The sequence below is a fragment of the Microtus pennsylvanicus genome, chromosome 9 (assembly GCF_037038515.1).
Source record: "Microtus pennsylvanicus isolate mMicPen1 chromosome 9, mMicPen1.hap1, whole genome shotgun sequence".
Taxonomy (NCBI): Eukaryota; Metazoa; Chordata; class Mammalia; order Rodentia; family Cricetidae; genus Microtus; species Microtus pennsylvanicus.
In genome coordinates, this window is record NC_134587.1 from 29,352,340 (window position 1) to 29,372,929 (window position 20,590).

The 20,590-nt window shown below is 45.5% G+C and overlaps 1 non-coding gene across 1 annotated transcript; it reads right to left on the minus strand.

Annotated features, from left to right (window-relative positions):
• Nucleotides 1–10,671: 10,671 nt before the first annotated feature.
• Nucleotides 10,672–10,778, minus strand: LOC142858087 (U6 spliceosomal RNA). Its single transcript, XR_012911967.1, has one exon. It is a non-coding gene; the product is annotated as a U6 spliceosomal RNA (small nuclear RNA).
• Between the last annotated feature and the right edge of the window lie 9,812 nt (nucleotides 10,779–20,590).

Consider the following 20,590-nt stretch of genomic DNA (forward strand, 5'->3'; position numbering starts at 1 on the left):
GCTCACTACAGCACACTCCTCATAGACAGACTGTGGTGTCAGTCCCATTGGGGTCCAAAATTATTCCTTAAAGTTGGGCATGGAAATGGCTCACAAAGTGTGTATAGGTGTTACACTGGAGACCAATATGTCATCCTTCAAAATGTCCCATGCAGAGTCACATTCCCTACTGCCCAATTGCCCTTTCTTTGGTCAAGCAGTAAAATGTAGAGGATCAGCATCCAAGAGCCGCATCGTAACTCTATGCTCTGTTCACCGAGAGTCACGCTCCTTACACATGTTGCACACATAGCTCTTAGGGTGGAGAGGAGCCCTGTCGTTTAACATCCTGGAAAGTGCGAACAAAGATCATCTCCTACCCGTGTGATGGGCGAGTACCTGTCTGCATTGCCTTTCCCGCTCAGAAACCGTCCCCTGCCCTCTCCTCCGCTCAGCAATTTGTAGTTGAATTCTCTAAGTCTGCATTTGCCTGCAGCCCGTGTCAGCTGCATTCCCTCCGCATTCTTTGGCCATTTTCCGAAGGTGGCAGATGTTTAGCGCTTGCCGTCTCTTGCTGGGTTCTGCATTAAGCAGCTGGCACTTTCCTTTCAGACGAGACTTAGCACGAGGGCCCCTCAGCCTCACCCAGTTCCCTAGTTAAAGCCCACACCTCTGTCTACTGGCAGAGTCATAAAAGATACAGAGGGCAAAGAAGGCAACACATTTGGCCCCCTTCCATCAACACAAGGAACCACCGTGCCAGATGGCAAAGGAGGCAGCTGTCTGACACCTAAGGTGTACTGTCTGAACGGTGGCCGTCAGGAAAAGGTCGAAAGGACCTAGAGAAGCGGAGAGGCCAAGGGATTGAAAGGGAAGACGGAGGAGTTAAATCCAGGAAAATGAAGGCCCTTAGTGTGGCAAAATCTTGATAATTTTCAATAGAAGACATTTAAGACCACAGTGTATTGGCTCTCATCCTCAGCCTCGGGGTAACTCCTATCATGTCAAATTAATAACTTCGGGAACATGTGCTTAATCTGCCTACAGTTGTCATAAAGAAAAGCAATCGCCTTGTGAATGTGGCTGACTTAATCAGCTCGAGGGCTCGCATCCCCTCCCTCCATCATGCTGACTTCAGTGGCTCATGCTTCTCTCTCCTCAGAAACGAATTCCACAATAGTATTGCTGGAATTCTATACTAATATTGCCCTGAGACAGTTTGCAGATGGTTCTCTTCTCCCACTACAGTGTCTTTCTTAAGCTTCACTTTAAAAAGTCCATTTTCCAAAGGTCCTTCAGGAGGGCGTGCTGAAGCAAGGACTCGGTGGGTCCCCCTTGAGAGTCACCTAAATAGTCCACTCTTCTGCAGATGTCAGGGAGGGAAAAAGGACGAGTGAGCCAGAAGGCAGTTGTAGATGGTGTCAGCTTCTTGGGAGGATTATATTTCTGATCTAACACTGCCAACAACTGTCTTCTGTTAGTTCTAATGGTAAAGCAGCGGGCACTCTATCATCCCCGCCACCGTCTTTCATCTGCAGTACCCATTGCCAAACTGTCAAGATGTTATGTTCCAAGAAGAAGAAGCCTGGCGTTTTTCTCCTTAACTCAGACCCAGACCCTTTGTATTTGGGTGGTAAGAACTTAAGACACATTTGTTCCCAGATGAGACAATTCAAGTACTGCTCTCCTTGGCATTGTCTCTCCTGGAATTGTCAGCTGCTTAGTGCAGTCTCTGCTCATGCAGAGTCTGGGCTCTGCTGACCATGTTCTGATATGTAAGTCCTCAGTGACAAGTTTGCTCATACTATGCCCTTTCGACCCCTCTCTTCTTTCAAGAGATAGTGCAAGCTCGCTTGAGATTTGCCCTCCATCCCCTTTGCCTCACCATATTGTCTTTCTTTGGATTCCAATAGTCTGCCCCATCCACCCAATTCCATGGCATTTCTGCCTTGGAGCTCCGCCATGTTACTCTCAGTAAGTTTTGGCCTTACCTCACAACAGTGACGAGCCTTGATTGTGTGTACATCACTTGAGACCAGAGCTGGGGAGAAAAATGCCTCAGCTTCCACTCACCAAACCTGCGAACCCACTGAGCAATCCTGCTCGGCCTCTACTGTTCCAGTCTTGAACAAACACACTTCTTGGTTGTGCTAGCTGAGATGGTCCTTGGAGAGACCATTCTGGAGCGCTGTGCAGCAATCACTCGGGTGGCTCTAAGCACTCAAAGGAAGGCCACGCTGAAAATTAATTTTCTGAGGTCTTCAGCAAAGAACTCATCGCAATGTTAACAGGGAGCAGTGTAGGCACCGCTCTACTCTCTCCGCAGGATTGCTCGGACAAATGAAAACTTCGTGTTCCCTCTTTACGACTTGACCATTGCAGTCACTGTTTCTATCCCTACCACCCCCCTGTCCCCGTCGCAGCAGATGCCTTAGCATCTCCATATTGGTAAGGATGGGAAAGTAGTCTACTTCATAGTAGACTCAGAAAATAGTTATTGTCTGCAGATGAGCAAAAGAGACCCCTGTCCTCATGGACCACAACCTATGATAACAGAGAGGCCATGAGTAACAGACAAGACACATGGGTAATAACAGTATTAGCCAGTGAGCTGGTAGGTAATTGAATGCTACAGAAGAAGAACCTGGGAGGGGTTGACAGATGGTAAGGGTCCACAAACTACTTTAGACATGAATCACAGACACAATTCACCCTGAGAGCTCTTCCATCCATGGTAATGCATCCTTACCAACGTGGAGGTGATTTTCAAGCTGGAACCAGAAGCCTCATAAATGTAATGTCCTGTCCCTTTTAGAGACAAGCCCCGCCCACTCCCTCCCCCCTCCTCATCTGCTGAGGCAAGCAGATCTTCTAGCCTGAGTTCCTTCCTTTCCATCTCTCTCCCTTCTCCCCCCTTCTCCCCATCTCTCCCCTCCCCCTCCTCTCCCTCTCTCTGTTTCTCTTTCTCTCTCTGCCTCTCTCTCTGCTCTTCTCCCTTCTCCCCTTCCCCCATTTCCCTTTCTCCTCCATAACCCACTAAATAAATACCCGCTTTCTCTGCATGGTGTGCCTCTGTCTCTCACCTGCCACACAGCTCCCTGCCTGGGACCTGCTGGCCCTTGCGGCCCATGGGCCACTCAGGGAACCACAATGTTTTATCACCACAACTCTCCATTCTGGGTTGCTGATTAGGTTAGATTTTTGCTTCAAGGCCAGTTCTGGGGGAGGAGTCTTTCTGACCTCTCTCCTGCCGCAAACCAGTTGCTTTCTTTTCCCATGTGCTCAGTCTCCCACCCGTCTCCCTCAGACACTCAGGAGCACTGGAAATGTCTGTCTTTTAAATTTTTCCTTCCCCACTAAAATTTAGGATCAAGAAGACAGGGATCTGTCCACATGGCTCCACAGGCATTTCAAAGACCTATAACCATTCCTGGCCAGAAATTAGTGCACACTGAGTAAATACATTGGTTGATACCCATCAGATGGAGCCATTGCTGAGGCCTCTCAATAGTGGAGGGATCGATGGCTTAGCAGTTAGAGCACACACTGCTCTTTCAGAGAACCCAAGTTCAGTTCCTCACACCTACTTCCGGTGGTTGACAACTACCTGTAACTCAGCTATGGGGAGTCTCTCACTATCTCTACACTCATGTACACACGCCCACATCCATATTCATAAACATATGCGTGTAACTTTTCATTTAATTAACATTTTTCATTTATTTTACATGGTGTCAGCTGTGAAATGGTCGAATCTACTATGTCAAGGGGATGGGGACAACCTCGGGGCCCTTTTTAGGTGGGCTTGGCCCTTGAGGGTGAATTTTGGGGAAACCAGGATACAGAAAGCACAGAGACAGTTTGTCAGAAGTGTGTGTTTGGCAGTGCACACAGGCGACGTTTGAGGCCAGGTTTTGTGACACAGAACCATTTCTCTTTGGGGCTGTCCTGTAGTGAAGAAGATGCCCACGGGCTTTCCAGCTCACAGGACCAGCAAGCAGGCTGCCTCTCATTCAGGGGTGGAGTGGAGGAGCCGCCCTGACTCCTGAAGCACAGGGCCCCCACAGTTCACTCCATGAGGCCTCAATTTAGTGGCTACGAAGGGTCACAGCAGAACTTCTCAAACATCCTCACTAAAGTATTCTCGCTGAGAGTTGAGCGCGTGCCCCCAAGCAACAGATAGGAAATGCCTTTCAAGTGCCTTTTCTAGCATAAAAAATTTATGTGAATTTTGCATCTGACTTTATAATCGACTCATGCTTGTTTTAATATAAATATATTATTTCCTCCAACTCTTCCAATAACATGGATAATCCAAGGGAGCTGCCAGTAGAGGGTCTGGGTGGCAAGCAGGCAGAGAGAAAGCTAGCCGCCCACATCTGAAGCTTTGGTCAGTCCCCAACACTTCAGGTAGTGGCTTTTGTTAGAAGAAACATATTTATTATAAAAGAATTATATTTTCAGTCTTTATAAAGCATACTGTGGACACCCCTAGGACCTTCTACCCTAAGGGAAACCCTGGTAAGGAATACCTGTGTTATCTTTATACTCATTGACCTTGCTCTCTCTGACCACCCTTGTCACCTTGCCCCCTGTGAGTTCTGTCCCCACTACTATGACTTGCAGATTCTGGTCCTATACCTTGCCCAGAGTGCAGCCTTCTATCCAGACCTCATTCAGATAATCGCATGCAAGCAGTCCTTGTTTACCTTCTACTGCTGGGATAAACACCATGACCAAAAGCAGCTTGGGGAGGAAAGGGTTTATCTAAGTTACAGGTTCGAGCCCGTTGTAGAGGGAAGCCACACAGGAGTACAGGGCAGGAACCTGGAGGCAGAGCTGAAGAGAACCATGGCTTGTTCTCCTGTGCTTGCTCAGCTACACTTCTTCAATACCTGCCCAGGGGCGGTATTGTCAACAGGAGGTTGGGTTCCCCTACATTGATTATTAATCATGAAATGCTCTACAGATTCACGTACAGGCAATCTGAGGGCCACAATTGATTATTAATTATTATTATTAATTATTATTATTAATCATGAAATGCTCTACAGATTCACGTACAGGCAATCTGAGGGCCACAATTGATTATTAATTATTATTATTAATCATGAAATGCTCTACAGATTCACGTACAGGCAATCTGAGGGCCACAATTGATTATTAATTATTATTAATAATTATTATTAATCATGAAATGCTCTACAGATTCACGTACAGGCAATCTGAGGGCCACAATTGATTATTAATTATTATTATTAATCATGAAATGCTCTACAGATTCACGTACAGGCAATCTGAGGGCCACAATTGATTATTAATTATTATTATTAATTATTATTATTAATCATGAAATGCTCTACAGATTCACGTACAGGCAATCTGAGGGCCACAATTCCTCAGTTGAGGTTCCCCATTCCCGATGACTCCAGCAGTGCCAAGTTGACAGAAATGAATACAAAACAACCAACAAACAAGCAGAAACAACAAAAAAACTAACCAGCACAAAGCTTGTTTTGAACTCAACTCTGTCTTCAACCAAGAGAACTCACAGGAGAACTTGGCCTGTTAAGATCCTGTCCTGCACTGGGCAGTAATGGCGCACACCTGGGATCTCAGCACTCGGAGGCGGAGGTAGTCTGATCTCTAAGTTCAAGATTAGCCTTGTCTACAGAATGAGTTCCAGAATAACCAGGGCCACACAGAGAAAACCTATCTCAAAAGACCAAAACCAAACAAAAACAAAAAATCCTGTCCTGGCCTTAAAGTCCTGGCTCTTGTTCACAGGGGCTCTTTTGTCTGGTGGGGCCATCTACTGGTAGCCAGATGCTCAGGAATCAGCTGGAATAGAGAGAATGCCAAAGCACTTCAGCTCAGAGCCAAGATGGGGACAGACGGACTGGACATTGTGGTCTCTGCTCCCCAACTTGTAACTGAGAGAGTGCCCTAAAAAGAAACCGTTGAGCGCCTTGCAATAGGGAGACCAAGTCCAGAAGCTGTGATATAAGAGGAGGTTTGAATGCAAAGCTGCTTTATGTTTACAAGTAAGTAGGTTACCAAAAAAACCAATGCTACCGGAGATCCTGGTCAAAATGTCCCCAAGAGGCTTCTGAGGTAGCTGTGGTCGGCAAACAGGTGTCTAAGCTGAATATCATAGAGAGACAATGTTCTGAGGAGACCAGCGGTACTGGAAAGTAGGGGTGGGAGGGAGCTCAAAGGTGAACGGGAGGCAGATGCCATGAAAAAATTTAACGTTCATACTTGCGGGCGGTGGTGGCGCACACCTTTAATCCCAGCACTCAGGAGGCAGAGGCAGGTGGATCTCTGTGAGTTCGAGGACACCTTGGTCTACAAGAGCTAGTTCTAGGACAGGCTCCAAAACTACAGAGAAATCCTGTCTTGAAAAACCAATAAATAAATAAATAAATAATAAAAACAAAAAAATATTCACAATCTAGGAAGGCTTGGGCAACTTTAGAGCAAAGTTCCATCAGTCAAGTATTTAGTCATGAGATTTTTTTTGCTTGTGTATGCTCTTTTTAAATTTTATTTAAATTTTCTTATTCATTTTACATACCAACCACAGTTCCCCCGCCCTCTCGTTCTCCTGCTCCCCCCACCACCTCCCCTCCAACCCACCCTCCATTCACTACTCAGAAAAAGTAAGGCCTCCCATGGGGAGTCAACAAAGCCTGGCACATTAAGCTGACCAAGCCTGTCCTCCTTGCATCGAGTCTGCATCCCACCATAGGGAATGGGCTCCAAAAGCCAGCTCATGAACCAGGGGTGGATCCTGGTTCTTTTCCCAGGGGTCCCACAAACAGACCAAGCCACACAACTGCCTCCCACATACAGAGGGCCTAGGTCGGTCCTAGGCCAGCTCTCTACCTGTTGGTCTAGAGTTCATGAGCTCCCGTGACTTCGGGCCAGCTGTCTCTGTGGGTTTCCCCGTCATGGTCTTGACCCCACTTGCTCATGGTAATCCCTCCACCCTCTCTTCGACTGGACTTCTGGCTTTCATACGTTCTGAAAACAAAAACAAACAAACAAGCCAGAACTTGCACGGCAAGGGCAGTTTTACTTTTCCCTCCAGAGCGGTGTCTCAGGAGGTAACACCCCAGTTCTCAGATGCTCACACTAGCTTTAGGGATCATCTCCAGGACTAACTTTAAAGCTCTCCCCAGCGTCACACTTGGGACTCAGCTGCTTTGATCACCTATCATAGTTTTCAGCTTTGCCTTGATTCCAGAGATAAATCCTGCGGCAAATAAGTATTATTTCTCACCAAGCCTGCTTCCCGGTGGATTTCTTGAATCAATGGGACATATCTGGCTTATCTTTGGCCACCAAGCCCTGGCCATGTGTTTCAGAGATGCTGGCTCAATAGTTGTCTCTGTGGTAGCCCACTCCTATAGTGACACTTCATTTGTATTTTAATAAACAAAGTTTGCCTGAAGGCCAGAACACAAAACAGCCACACTAGTCACAGTCATCAAGGCCAGGCAGTGGTAGCACACATTAATCCCAGCAGCCACACTAGTTAGCCATAGAGGCCAGGCGGTGTTGGTGCACGCCTTTAATCCCAGCACTAGAGAGGAATAGAGAGCAGGAGGAAAAAGGAACTTACTTCCTTTCAGTCTGAAGATTTCATAGAGCTAAGAGCTCTCTAGTGGCTTGGCTGCTTTGCTTTTCTGATCTTCAGGGTGAACCCCATTATCTGTCTCTGGGCTTTTATTAACTGTGCTACATTCGGTGAAGAATGTTTGGTATACAAATTCATGAAAAAGCCATTTGCCTGTGGCTTTGTAGCCACAGCACAGGCCTGAGCCACACGTGCGGCTCCAGTCCCATCCAGCAGGCTTTCTTTTCTTTTTCCCCAAGCTTCCGAGCGAATTTGGGATTTTCCTGTTGTAGCCTATCTGAAACAGTCTCCAGCTGCCACCCAAACTCCAGAAGCCCCTGAGCCTCAAATGCCACAGGACTCACCCTCCCTAGACTGGCTGGTTCTGCCTTCAGACAGCACCTCCACCACCTGTACTTTTCCCAAACAATCCCTTGACATTTTTCAGACAGCTCCCTTCCCCCTGTCTCCACCATGGACCATGGGTTGTAGGCTTTCCCTGAACCCCATTCTCAGGCTGCTTTCAAACTAGGTCACTGCCTTGAAATCCAGTCAGGCTTCTACTGTTCTACGCAGCAGCAATCAGTCGCACATCTTCATCAACATCGTCAGGAGATTTGATAAAACAATGGGGAGTTCTTAAAGGGAGGAATAAGTTTAAAAAGAGGGTTTCTTTCCTACATTAAAAATAAGAAAAACCATTACAATGAAGGGATTTGGATCTCTGTATGATAATATGCTAGACACCTTGAAAATGGAACAATTAAGGGAGAGGGCATCTAATTTAGATGGGATTTATGTAATGTCAATTGTAAATATTATAAGCTTTATCATTTTTGTCTGATCACTAAAAGAGTTGGCTAATCTGAGTGCTAATATACAGGCCTTAGAAAAAGCCTAATAAAACAGATCACAGAGATATTCAAATCCAGAGAGAGGAATTTAATGGAGAACCAGTTTCAGCATTGCATTATAAGAATAGAGAGGAACAGCCTAAGGTTTTCAGACAACCAACTTTAATATATCCAGTAATCTTACAGGAATTGCCAAATGGCAGAGGCTCTGTTACAGCTAACTGGGCTCCTGTTCCAATGTTAGATTACAGGAGATTCAAGGATGCAATAGTCTCAAATGGCATGCATTCACCTTTTGTGAAGCAAATGTTAAACTCATGATCAGTTTGTAATAGAATTATCCCTAAAGACAGGATAGAATTGGTTAAAGGTGTTTTAGAACCTGATCCACAATTACAAAAAAGTACCTGGTTCAGAGAAGAGGCTAAGATTATTGAATAATGGAGTAAAGCTAGAGGTAGGAAAATCTCCCAAGATCAAATTCTTGGAGAAAGAGATTATGCTACTACAGAAAGGCAAGCTTATATGGTGACCACATCCTGGATTTCTGCTGCACAGTAGCTTTGAATGCTTGAGACAGAATTAGAGAAATAGGAAAGAAAATTGAGTCATTTACTAAAGTTATACAGGACCCACAAGAAACCTTTACGGATTTCTTACAAAGACCGACTTCAGCTGTAAATAGAATGAAACCAAATTCAGAAGCTGTTCCATTTGCCTCTTATAAAAACCCATGACTGAGGAAGGTCAAATACTATTATTATGAAGGTCTAGACAGAGACTAGGAGGTGGCCCAAGCAGATCCCATGCTGATGGTGAATGGTAGTGCTTCTGAGATTCAACTGGTCAGGTCCCGGCTCAAATCTGTAGTTTTTGTTTTTGTTTTTTTCTTTCTCCTCTTTGGGGGCCCATCACACAGCTCCCAAATACGTACACAGTGACTTAATTTTTCTTTTCTTTATTTTACATTCCAACCACAGTTCTCCCTCCCACTCCTCTTCCCAAGGGTCAGGGTTCCCACAGGGAGTCAACAAAGTGTGGCACATTAAGTTAGGGCAGGACCAAGCCCCCACTCCCCACCCCCGCATTAAGGCTGAGCATGGCATCCTACCATAGGGAATGGGCTCCAACAAGCTAGCTCATGCATCAGGGGTAGATCCTGGTCCTACTACCAGGGGCCCCTCAGATAGTCCAAGCTTCACCACTGTCTTTCACATGTGGAGGGCCTAGTTTGATCCCTTGGAGGCTCCACAACTGTGGGCCTAGAGTTCATGAGTTTCCACGAGCTTATTCAGCTGTCTCTATAGATTTCTCCATTATGATCTTGACCTTCCTTGCTCATTTATTACCTCCTCCCTCTCTTCAGTTGGGTTCCTGGAGCTCGGTCCAATGCTTGGTGGTGGATCTCTTCATCTGGTTCCCTCGGTTACCGGATGAAGGTTCCAGCTTCTCTGGAGCTGTCGATTACCATCTGGTCATCCTTTGCTTTGCACGTAATATCCACTTATGAGTGAATACATACCGTGTTTGTCTTCCTGAGTCTGGGTTACCTGTGAAGGCCCCCAAAATTGTGAGCCTATTTCCTCCTTGGCCAAAGGTCAGAGAGTTGAAACCTACCTCTACTTCTTCAAGTTATTGTCTGTTTCTACCTCAAAGGTCCCACCTAGATTTAGACTGGAGAGTTCTGCAGTCTCAAGGTTATTGACAGAAGGCGTCAACAAGAATATCCAGACCTTGTATTTCAGGAGGAGAGAAGTATATATGTTTTTACTCCAAACAAAAGTCTAAGGATCCAACTAAGTTCCTTCTCCTTTAAGGGGATAATAATAGATTCCACTCAGGGAGTGGTTTGCCAACAGAACATTTTGGTCTAGGGTGTGAGCATTACTTGTCTTGTTCTAGCAACAAAATGTTTACTTAAGAATATAACCCTCAACCTTCACTTGGTATGTTCATTTCCTTGTATACGTTAATGCAGATTTTTTTTTAATCTTTTTGGCTTAAGGGGTATTTTAAGCAATTGGAAATTAAACACGGGCGATTTCAGCAGTCACTGGAACTCCCTCCCAGTACTCTCCTGTGTTTCTGCTTTATCATTTTATTCATGTCCTTGTATTATTTACTTATTTTTCTGATCCCCAGCCTCCACCCTGGCAAGAGGTATGTTTGTTGAGGGTGATCCCTGACAGTTACCTCACTCAGGATTTTTTTTTCTAGAAAAATATGTAATGCTTCAGGAATTCGCATGTCATCCTTGCACAGGGGCCACACTAATCTTCTCTGTATCATTTCAGTTCTAGCATATGTGCTATCGACATGAGCACGTGGTGACTTACTATTACTAATGAATGCCTGGACTTGGCTTGGCTTGTTTCTAGCCAGCTTTTCTTAACTTAAATTATCCTGTTTCTCTTTAACTGTGTTTTGCCTCTGGCTTCTCCCTGCCCGGATTCTTTGTAGTTTTGGAGCCTGTCCTGAAACTCACCTGGTAGACCAGGCTGGCCTCAAACTCACAGAGATCCACCTGTCTCTGCCTCCAAAAGCTAAGATTAAAGGTGTGTGCCACCACTGTCTGGCACCTCTGGGCTTTTTACTTTTCTTTATTCTATTTATCTTTCCTTCTTACTCCATGGCTGACTGTGCAGCTGGGTGGCTGATGGGTGCCATCTTCCTCTCCTTCCCCTTTTCTTGCTCCTTGCTCTTCTCTTGAGACTAGATTTTTCTTCCTATTTATTCTCGCTGCCTTGGCAGCCCCACCTATCCCTCTTTCCTGCCTAGCTCTTGGCCGTTAAGTTCTTTATTAGACCAGCCAGGTGTTTTAGGCAGGAAAAGTAACAGCTTTACAGCTTTATGTTAAATACAACATAAAAGAATGCAATGCGTCTTTGCATCGTGAAACAAATATTCCACAGCATAAGCGAATGTAACCCATCTTAAAACATTCGATAGCACAAATCCTGTTCTTTTGGGCTGGATCAGACTGGAAAATAAACTTATTTTTGGAATAAAAGCACCAGGTCACCAGCTTGTCCTGGTGAAGGAACCCTACTTCCTGGTTGCTAGAGCCAGATTCAAATAAGAGGGACCACGAGGACTCACCAGAGTGGAGGCAAGAAGCGGACATTTTGTCTTTATCTGAAGAATGGAACAGGGGTTCTATGCTGGATAGCTTGCTTGCTTAATGTTGAATGTTCTAGGGTGCCACAATATTATCATAAATATCTAAATTCTGGGATCGTTGGGTCTGTGATTCTCCCACACAGCAGCATTCGTAGCAAAGGTCATTTCCACGAAAAAGCAAAATCTTCTTCAATACTTGCCACCCCTTGCCACCCTGGCCGTGGCAACGTTCCGCACGACAATTGCTTGTGTCTTCTCTCCTGTTGCTTCATGTTGTTGAAGTTACGGGACTCTTTCTGTGGAGCCGGACTGTGTCCTATTGGCACGCATATACCGCAGGAGACGGCTGTGCTTGGAGACAGTCTTTAAAGAGGGGGTTAAGAGGGGGTCATTGGAGTTGGATCTGATCCAATATGACTGGTGTTATAAGAAAAGTTTGGGAGCCAGGCTTACAGAGGGGAGAGGGTATAACGACAGCCATTTACAGCAAGGAGGCCTCAGAAAAAAACAACCTCCTGACCTCTTGGTCTCATACTTTCAGCTTCCAGAACTATGAAACGCAGTAACATGCTGCCACTTAAAGCACACTGTCTACAGGACTTTGTAGCCACCCCTACAGCAGATACCCAGCTCCCTGTGTTCCTCCCTGCCTCTCCTGAGGCCAGCAGGATCTACAGCTGCCTTTCGTCACCTCCTTCTACGCACAGCTCATTTCAGCGGCACAACAGAAACAGAGTGGGCCCTTGGCATTACACAGTTGCAAGTTCAAATCCTGCCTCCCACACTTGGTCGCTCAATGAATGTTTGGCAGGTTATTGGCAGTGACCTACCACGAGCCTTGCTCATGGAGCAAGTGTGAGGCTGGGGCCCTGGACTATGGGTCTGGGCTTCTTGCCAGCCCTGCCACTGCCTCCCTCCTGGACCATGGGAAGTCACATATCCCCCCAGTGTAATAACAGTTCCTGCTGCCATGATTGGTCATGGACTCAAGTGAGTTGACGCGTGCAAGCATTCAGTTCAGCTCCTGCTCCTTGCGACCCTGACATGAGCGTGTCATTACGACGCCGAGAGTGCCCACGGAGCCTGGCACCTATCAGTACTTAACAAATATTGGTTTAGTGAACACAGGAGCTGGACTGGAGGCGAAGCCCTTGCCTGGCTCTTCGGTGTCACTCTGGGTTTGGCAAGGGGAAAGCCACATACAGTGAGACTGTAAAGTCCACACACCTGGCTTTCTAGGGCCCAGGAAGCCAATGGGAAGTGAGGAGTCTGATCTTATGGAAGATCTTCTTCACTTTGCTTCGGCAGCTTTCTGAGCAACACTGCTGCCTGAGCCTGGGTGTTAGCAGGACACAGTCCCGGGGGAGAAGCCGGTGGACAGTGAGCTCTTGATCTCCAGCTAGGCCTATTGCCTAATGCCTAGGAGCCACCTCCCACCACTGTTTGTCAGCTGACATTCTCATTGCTACCTCCAAGCAGGGAGCAGCAGCTAGGAGAGCTGCCTCAGGCAGAGCTTCCAGAGGTCACTGAAACAGAGGACCAGAAGAGGCCTGACACCAAGAACATATATAGATTGACAGTCCAGATGCACACTGACATCCGTGTAGCCATATGCACGCAGACACATTAGAAACATGGACACACGTGCAGCGCACGCCACAACCGGCTGCGCTCTATGCGCTACCATACAGTTCCCGAGTTTCGGGCTAGGGGCTGGAGGTTGAAACACACAAACACACACGGACAGAGGGACAGAGACACGGACCCCTAGTCACTGGTATGAAGTACCATAGAGGCTTACATAACCCAACCGTCAAGTGGGCCAACAGGTGAAAACCTTATCCTCTGATCCTCAAGGCCAAGACAACAAACACGTGTTCATGAAGCAGAGCTGGTCAACAACTTTGACACAGCTTTCAGTAACTGAAATCAGAAGGAAAGTAAAGATCTCTAGCAGGGAAGAGCAGCTGGAGGCCAGGACTCCAAATGGTCCCAACACACAGGGATACATTCTTGCATACACACTGAGACACCTAGCAGCAGACACGCAATGGATACACCAGGGGTTCGAGCTTCCTGTAGTCCTTCAGGGGCAGTGCATGTCAGACTGCCTGGGCTGGGCAGTTGGTGTCAGAAACTGGGTTTTCAGCCTCACCCCAGGGATTCTGGGAAATCTGCACTTTAAATGAACTCCTTAGACAGCACTAAAGGGGTGATCCCTGGATCATAATTTGGGAGACATTTCCTTAATGTCCATTATTAAAATGATGACTTTGGAGAGATGAGCAGAGGAACTGACTCGACAAAGTCCTGTCTCCACCCTTAGCTAGAACAACAGTGAGACGTGCCGGGAAGGATGAAGACGTGGGGCCTTGTTTAGAAAGGATGGCTGTGGACATTAAGAACCGAATCCTCTCTCTCTAGCCCCTCCTCTTCCTCCTGAACCCTGTGGGTGGCAGGACACAGGTAACACATTAGCCAGCAAACTTTCTTAGAGTGTCCAGGCCAGGGCCACACCTACAGGCTTCTTCTTGACCCCCGTTCTCCAGGCTCTGTAGCTCCCCATAGTCCCCAAATATTCTCTTCCTTTCCCTCACCCCACCGTTAGACCACCAAACCTGTCCCACACACGATCTTCTGCCCCAGGAGAGGAGGCTGTTAGCAGATACTCCCTGGCCTGACTGTCCTCCTGGGGACAAAGGCCTGTTAGGGGAAACAGCAGGCTCACTACCTGGAGGCCTTAGGCCTAACACTGGGTGTCATTCTTAACAAAATGCCCTAGGCAGTGCAGAGGTAGGTGACAGAGGGAAGAGGTCAGCCAAGGCAGTGGCGGTGTGTGTGTGTGTGTGTGTGTGTGTGTGTGTGTGTGTGTGTGCAGTCCCAACACCCACACTCAAGCTCACACTGTCTGCTGAGTACAGGTATGTGTAACTTTGTGGTTTGAGGGTAAAATACTGGATTCCCTCCTGCTCTGTGGAGTATTCCTTCGTCTCTCCCTTCCTTTCTTCCTTCCTCCTTTTATAAGTGAGTAGCCATACCTTGTGTTTGTGGGGGAGCAGAGAAGGAGACAGACAGGAGAAAGAAATGTCTCTGAGACAGAGGGGCCACATGACAAGCCAAGGGAGGTGTGAGTCCCACGAGTGCTGCTGGCTGTCTCCCTCAGTGCCCCTGGGTGGGCAGGACATCACAGGCTGCCATACCCATGCAGGGTAAGTATGTTCTTGTGGGAAATCCTGACGACAGGAATACAGGGAGCTTGGCAGTGCCCTGTGCCACACAAGGTGCTGGGACCTTCAAGTCTGGACAAAGATGGGTTGAACTTTCTGCTAGTCAAGCCTGATTGGGGCCACAGGAAATCTTGAAGTTTGTATTAAGAGAATAACAGAAGCTAGGCAGTGGCGGCGCACATCTTTAATCCCTGCGCTTGGGAGGCAAAGGCAAGAGGATCTCTGTGAGTTCGAGGCCTGCCTGGTCTACAAGAGCTAGTTCCAGGACAGGCTCCAAAGCTACAGAGATCCTGTCTCGAAAAAACAATAAATAAATAAATAAAAATAAAAAGAGAATAACAGAATGTTGTTTCTACTACTCTGGGGTTTGTGGTCTGACGTTTTTTTCTTCTGATTTTAACAGTTAATGTCTTCAGACATTTTTGTTTTTAAGTCTGTGCAGTATTTGTGTGTGTTTGTGTATATGCACAAGTGTCTGCACAGATACTTCTTTTAGGTTAACACATTTATTAGCAGATTGTGGAAAGGCAGACAAGGGTCACAGTGTGCATGGACACATGTGTGCACATCCCTTCGGCTCAGTGCTCCCCATCCCTACCCTCTCTCCCCTGCCTCTCAATTCAGCCTTGAAAAAGTGGAGAGAATCAGGTCATGAATTGGCTAAGCTCGGCTGTCCACTTGACTGGGTCTGGAATCAACTAAAATGTGAGCACTGGGTCCATCTGTGAGGGCAATTCTCGATTAGATGGTTTGAAGGAGGAAAATCTACCTTAAATGTGGGTGGCACCTTCCGGTGCAAATCCAAAGCAATGGACATAGAAGAAAGAAACCTTCCCTTTTGACTGCTTACCCTCATGCTCGCTGGCAAGTTCATCCGCCCTGTTTCTGTGGTATTGCACAGTGGCTATTAGAAGAGTGTCTTCAGTCTTCCAACACAGACTGAAGACCAGCAGCTCTCCAGGAATCCTCCAGGCCTTTAGTGGAACTGTTGAGACATCCAGACCCATAAACTGAGCAATCACGTTCTAGTCCTCTCCAGTGTGACTAGTCAGACCTTACCTACCTTGGAAGCCAGTTTAATAAATACCACATATACGCATATACATGTTCTGTGTGTGTGTGTGTGTGTGTGTGTGTGTGTGTGTGTGTGTGTGTGTGTGTTTGTAGTAGGGAGGGGGCCACTTGTTAGTCCCAGCTGCCCAGAACTGAAATAATCACACAGAAACTGTATTAATTAAAGCACTGTTTGGACCATTAGCTCTACCTTCTTATTGGATAACTCTTACATAATCCAAAGGGCCTCTGTATCAGTTAAGGTAACAGACGCTTACCAACTTACCTGGACAGCCAGTCTGTGATCCTCCATGGTGATCCTGATAGCTTTGTTGGGGGCAGAGGTTGTCAGTCTTGGGCTAGCACACAGGACAGCATTAAATCTTCAGCTGCTACACTGGGCAGCATAAACCTTTGGTCCCCAGACCCATGATGTCTGAGAAGCTTTTCCAAAGAGGAGGAACTTGGGAAAACTGACCTGTTTTGGAGAAGTAGAGCAGGGTAGTTAACCTAACAGTATCCAAAGTTTTGGCAGTGCCCTGGCAGTGGCTGAGACATGGGGCAGTTTTTGTACAGTGGTCAGCATTATCACAATCCAAGTGGAGTCTGTGGTTATCCATCTTTAGGTAGCCTCAGCTGCTGCTAACAGAAACTGGCATTTTTGTCTAACAGGGAAAGCCTCTTTCATTAAACACCTTAAATGCCGTATCAGCAGATCTCTGAGTAGTCGGAGGGCCATCATCTCACCTTTATGCAAGTTCAGAAGTCATTTCTCTGTGGGTACCATATGTCCAGTTCATACAGCATCAAGCAGTCCAGGCAAGAGCAGTTTCTTGCCCAAATGGTTAGCAAACTCCATACAGAGCCTCTTCAGTGCCCATCTTCCTCTTGAAGTTATTGGTGCTGCCAGGAGAAGATGTGTCTCGCTGTCATAAAAAAAGTCCTAACTTCTAAAAACACATTAAATACTATATTCTGAAGGTCTCTGAAAGATTTGAAGAATACCTAACTAACTGAAATATATCTCTATATATCAAGAAAGCTTAACTAATATGACTACAAGCTTGACTATTATAGATGATTATCTATTAACCTATATTTAATTGTACATTGCATTTTTAAATGAACTGCACAATCACAATACCCTAATCAAGAGCAGAAATATACATATACAAAACTGACCTTAAATTTATATCAGTAAACCAGGAACCATACCAATGCAAATCTCTATAGCCTATCCCTTTTTAAATGTAAACAACCATTTATCAACAATACTTGGGAATTTGGGCATAGTTCTCTCCAAACTACTTCCTGCTGTTTATTGAGCAAAGTAATTTTGGGTTATTCACGGAGACCTTCCAGGTGATCTTGGTCCATCAAACCACACTAGTCTGGAATTAATCCACAGACTCTCATCTTCTGTGGAAACAAAAGAAGAACCTCTTGTCCAAAGCAACAAATCCTTAGACCCAAATTCTGAAGTCACGATACCTTTAATGTTTAGCTTAGCAGCCCATACAATGAAATGTCTCTTTGTACTTAGCTCATTCACAGTCAAAAAAATTTCAAAGAAAATCAATAATATACATTATCCAGACTCTTTGTGTATTTTCCATCTTTATGTGGTTTTTCTTTAATCTTTGACTGTGTACTCTGTCTCTTTAAAAAGTTTACCTTTTCTTAAAACCATTTACTTCTTTTTCTTTTCTCTCCCAAGCCTATGTACATTTATCTATCACTGTGACCCATTTAGACACCTTTCCCATCTGAATTTGTCTTTATTGTATATCTGTAATACTTTTCTGACCAGGACTGCTTCTTGAAATGTTAAGCAGCTAAGCTTCATTGGTAAGACTAAGGCTGCTTTGCCTTTTGGCTCCACCCAGTCCAACATGGTGGGGCAGAGGTCTGTTTAGCGTGAGCCACACTCATAGCCCCATTTTCAGGCACACAGTGGGTCTACGTTGCCATTAAACAAGTTGTAGCAGTCTGTTCACAAACCCGATTTAAATGCTCCATAGCCTGATCTCCCAAAAGAGTTAGAGTTCGTGCTGGCAGCATGGCCCAGAAAGCCATGGTTTCAAAACCATGTGGCTTTCTTTCCGATACCTCTGAAATGGGAAAACCTTTCTTAAAGGAGCCATGGCATTAAGCCATGCTTAACTCTGTTATTTTGTGTCTAGAATTCCTTTCCAAGCTTTCTCAGGTTTAACATGGATTTAGTCAACCACACTGGCACTCCAATTTGTTGTAGGAGACTTGTTTGTTTCCTGACTGCTCAGCCCAGGTAAAGTTCCAGTGTCTGTCTCCGGTATATGTCTTCGGTAGGGCTACATGGCTTCTCTCTGACTCTGCCTTCTTTCTCCCAGCATTCAGTTTAGTTTTTCCCACCAATTTCTGTTCTGCCCTGCTCTGCTATACACTCAAAGCAGTTTCTTTATTAACCAAAGGTATGCACAGCATACAGACCCACATCAAATATCCTTCCACATGTTTATTGACCATTCACTTACCTTTTGACTTTATTCATATCCTCTGCCCATTTTTCATGAGTTGGGTCTTTTTCTGTAACTGAGTTGTAATAGTTTATTATATATTCTCAATTAAAATTCTTATATAATTTCCAAAAAAAGTTTTCTGCCATTCTGTTGGTTGCCTTTTTACTTTCTTAGCAGTACCCTTAAAAGCACAACATTTTTTATTTGCTGATTTTGGTGTCACATCTAAAAAATAAAACCATTACTACACCACTGCCTAATCCACAGTCGTGAAGATTTATACCTTTGTTTATACTCTCCTTTGCAGAGTCTTACAGTCTTTAGTCCATTTTGAGTTGATATTTTGCATGTGCTGCAAAGTGTGTAGGAATCTTGAATATAGGTTTGAAGGAGATGGATACAAAGCCCATAAAACACCCAGGGAAAAAAATGACAGGAGTGTAAGAAATACCAATAAAAAGTCAAGAAAACAAATTTAGAACCATTAATCCACATAAAAGAAAAGAATCCTAATGAGCAGCCAATGGGAACACGGTGCCAACAATTACCCACAATTCTCTGAACATCATTTCCAAACGATGGAGACCTACTGAGCCAGCAGAGAAACCAAGGCTCAGACAGGAGGAAATATGGTGTACTCAGTCTTACCCTGCCCCCTAGGGTGGTTCAGCCAGCTGGAAAAGTGGAGCCATGAGACAATGTGTACCCCAGTCCCCCAACATGCTTAGTTTGGTTAGTTAATTTTCTGTGTGGTGATATGAATGTTTCTGTGGCTAAAATTAAAGCAGATGCAAATAACTTTGGGAGAAGAGAAAACCCACGTGCCTTTGTAAGGGAAATCAGTTTGTAAAACCAACGGTCCCAGGGTTAGGATTAGCTAGTGATTGTGTGTGCTAGACAAGTGCTCTATCACTGGACTACAACATCCTTCTCTTTGTAACCTTACGTCTCCTACTGGAGAACTCAAGCCTCCAGCTTCTCCTCTTATTTGGCCAGTGGGTGACGAACCTGAATAAGATCAAATGATCAAGGCAAACCCCAATGAGCCTGCATCCAAGTTTGAGAGGCAGTACATGCCAGGTGACTTCAGGGGCCACCTCTGTCTTGCTAGAATTGCCTAGTGGCTGAGGACTGAGGAGCCAGCTTTTTGCTTTGAATCAGCTTAGTCTTAGTTTCCTCATGGATAAAATCCATAGGGAGGCCTCATGGTTCTCATCTCATATAATTATCATGAGAAATAAAGGAGTCATTTTAAAATATAGAAAGATACCGAGGACCACTGATACCTCCTATTCATGGGCTCTGATTCTACCATCACATCCATTTCTCTTCTGCAACAGGTTTCCCTATGCATCCCAGCCTGGTCTGGAACTTGCTATCCTCCTGTGTCAGCCTTTCTAATACAGATGTGTGTTGCCAGGCTCAGCTTATAGTTGTTAAAATGTTCTCTTTTCCAGCTACTTCCTGTGGTCCTTTGGAAGTAATAGCCACTCCATTCTCATCAACTTGGTTTTTCAAGTCAAGAGCCCATAGAGTGAATCTTCTTTTCGTAGCTTTTGGTTCACAGAACCTACCAGAAGGAACTTTGCTGTGGGACAATGGTCTGTATCCTGTCAATTATATTTTAAATTAATGCTGATTGGCCAGTAGCCAGGTAGGAAGTATAGGCAGGACAGGAAGTAGAGGCAGGTCAATGAGATCAGGAAGAAGGAAGTCCTAGTCTGTAGTCCTGACCCAGCCACAGAAGAAGCAGGATGTGACTGCCTCGCCAAATAAGGTAGCGAGCCACGTGGCTAACATAGACAAGAATAATGGGTTAATATAAGTTATAAGAGTTAATAAGAAGCCTGAGCTAAGGGGCCAATCAGTTTATAACTAATGTTATAAACTCTGTGTGATTTCTTTGGGACTTAACAACTGCGGGAACCAGGCAGGACAGAAAACTTAGTCAATAAAACTTGATTTTTCCAGACTCATCATTTTGTCTGACCAGTCAAAGAGACCTAGTTAGGTCTTCCTCCAATCAGTTCCCACCTCAGTGCAGTCATCCAAGCGCAGGAGAGAACCATTTTCCTCTGTGCTCTGTGCTTGGACACAGAACGGCCACACAAGGAGCCTGTGCTTACACCTTCAGTCTTTGCCACCACTTCTCATCTCTGCCTTTCCCAGGAGGAGCCTGCTCTCCCATAGACCACATCAGAACAATCCTTCCAAACGGCTCTGCTTTCTCTCCACCTC